Consider the following 2768-nt stretch of genomic DNA (forward strand, 5'->3'; position numbering starts at 1 on the left):
TTCTTGAGGTTCTTGAGGTTCTTGTATCAGCACATACAGGGTTTAGAGAGATCTGTTGTGGTGATCTTTGCTTATTTTGTTGACAAGATGGCATCTGGCAAACTTCTGGCTGTAAGTGAATGTTGACATTTCCAGCGGACTTAGCTCTAGGGTCCAGAATCACAAACTTTGGCAAATAGCTATCAAAGGTCAAAGAAAGGCAAGTTTTTGGCAGAGAATAATGAAGGCTCTAAAGGAAATGTTAGTATTATATATATATAGTTAGGGGTGCCAAATTGAATGAAATATGGGGGGGGCACATACTTGATCACATGACACAGTGTGTGTATGTGCGTGCGCGCGCACACACACACCATTTGAATGGGAATGCTCATCAACTTTGGGGGGAGTCTGGCCCCCTCTAATCTAGTTTAACATGGAAAGAAAGAGACAGAATATATATATATATATATTCAGCCAGTGCTTTTTTCTGGGGGGACGCAGGGGGACGCATACCCCTAAACGTTTTGTGAATCTAAGTTTGACCTCATTGAGGGCCAGTATTTCAATATGAGTAGGAAAATGAGGGTACACCTAAACATATTTTTAGGGGGGAAAGCACTGTTTTCAGCCACTGACTTGAGGTGGTGGTGATGATGACATTTAGTGAACCAGAGCACTCCCTATATGCTGGCTTCTTGTCCTAACAGTAACTTCTCTGGGTTTCTCCTCAGCCCTCCCCGGAGCTTCCAACATCCATGCTGGGTCTGCTGGTGGCAGTTTCATGCCTTTGTGCCTTGGGTCCTGACATGGAATGCCACCAGCAGGCTGCACAAACCCTCTGAAATCTCCTGCCCATCCTGCCCGGGAAAGAATGTAAGCCTGGAAGGAATGCATTGCCTGCAAGACCGTAAACCCAAGGATTACAGAAGCACAGAATAATTGTTATTGTTTATTTATTTTGATTTAAAAACAACACCACCCACCTTGGTGGAGGGGAGTGATTTAAAAGTAGCCTAAAGAGGACTGAGTGCAGCCATGGAAGCTTGAATGCTTGGCAAAGGGGGCGGGATAGGAATGGAGTGGTTGAAATCCCGAAGGGCAGCACTCCAGACTGCAATGTTTCGTTGCATGACCCAGCTGTAAATACATTCAGTTTAAAGTGACTACTTCCCCTGCCCTCATGTTTACACCACCTTTGGGATCTCAGGGCTCGTCCACACGTCCGCTTGTCCCGTGCCTAGAAAACACAGGTGCGGGCGGGTCATACGGAGCTGTGGACGAACCCTTGTGAGCTCTATCCGAAGAAGGACGGGACAACACAGATTGTTAGAACTTCAAAGCCTTTAAAGGGCCAACAACTCTCTGGCCCCAAGACAGGCACTCTTCCTCCATTCCATAGGCTCCACTGCCTGGTGCATTTCCTGCACCACCCGTCTGGTAATATGCCACGGGGGGTGGGCATCAATTTACCATCACACACACAGATTTTAGGAATGGTGTGTTGTGTGTCATTTTCAAGGTGGCTTTTAATTGCTTTTAATTTGATTTGAGGGAGGGCTGGGGGGCACTACTGTCCCGGATGGTGGTTTGGACACTGCAGCTGCTCTTTGCCCCCAGGTCAGCCTTGACCCAGGGAAGGGGGAGCCTCAGCTGGGTGCCCCACAGCTGCTCTCCTTCCTGACCCAGGGAAGGAGGAGTTGCAGCTGGGAATGCAGGACACGCATGGCAGGGCACGCAGAGATCACCCTTCGTAGTCTTCAGCCCTCGCCTCTGGCAGGGCGCGAGGGGAATGAGGGTGAGGGAGGCTATCTGGTTCACGACACACACACCCAAGTTCTGCGCCCGGGGCCATGTCCCCCATGTCCCTCCCACACTACATCACAGCTCATGCTGTGAGTTCTGAGCAAAGAAATCTGGTGGGCTACTTGGATTTTACATTGCTGAAATTAGTCCCTTTTGCCTCAGTACAGATCACCTGCAGTGGCTGCAAACCAGCAAGGTCAACATCAGAGGATCTGATCCTCTGCGGAGGACAGCAACTCCGGAAACAGAAGATTCCATGAGCGGTTGTCATCTGCGAAAGAGACCCGCTGATTATGCCAAGTAGACATCTCTGCCCTCGAACCAAAAAATTGTGGTGACTTCAATACCTTGATATACAACTGTTAACACCTCCAGCCATTGTTTATCTCCCATCAATTGCCCACTTTTGTCAGTGGCACAGATACATGAGCATGTCCGCCCCCGTTCTGCAGGACCCACATGTCAGCAATTGCACATCAATTGGACGCTCCTCAAATAGTTGGTGCTATTTTCCAGAACACTGATTGTATGTGTGTATCATATTCCCCAATTATTTCTAGTTTGCCTTCAAACATTACAAATAACCTTCCAGTACATTATATTTGCTTTTTTAAAAAACAACAACTCCATTTCAAACAGCTATCCATCAATCAATTCCTGCACATATATTAAATTAACATTTCCAATTTCAGGGAGTGAGGTTACTTATCAGATTATCAGTCCCTGCTGAATTATTGAATAATATTATATAACATTGAATAAAACTTCCTCTCCTTCTACTTCTGCGTCTGTAGAAACATAATCTTCTTGCTGCTCAACTCATTTGTCCCTCGTCGCATGTAAACGGGGGTCTTTTTCTTTTCTTTTTTACAGCAGGAACTCAAAGGTCGACCATCTCGCTTGGTGCATTTTCCAACCAGCCCATAATCGGCGGCGGCGGCGGGGCGTGGCGCGCTAACCACTTTCTCCCTCACAGTTCAACT

At 47.3% G+C, this 2768-nt stretch overlaps 1 long non-coding RNA gene across 1 annotated transcript; it reads left to right on the forward strand.

Moving 5' to 3' along the window:
* The first annotated feature begins 4 nt into the window (after positions 1-4).
* LOC310754800 lies at positions 5-2317 on the forward strand. The gene is made up of 3 exons (XR_014544031.1): positions 5-111; positions 714-855; positions 1948-2317. It is a non-coding gene; the product is annotated as an uncharacterized lncRNA (long non-coding RNA).
* Positions 2318-2768: the final 451 nt, after the last annotated feature.

This window comes from Podarcis filfolensis (genome assembly GCF_964270895.1).
Source record: "Podarcis filfolensis genome assembly, chromosome: Z".
Lineage (NCBI taxonomy): Eukaryota > Metazoa > Chordata > Lepidosauria > Squamata > Lacertidae > Podarcis > Podarcis filfolensis.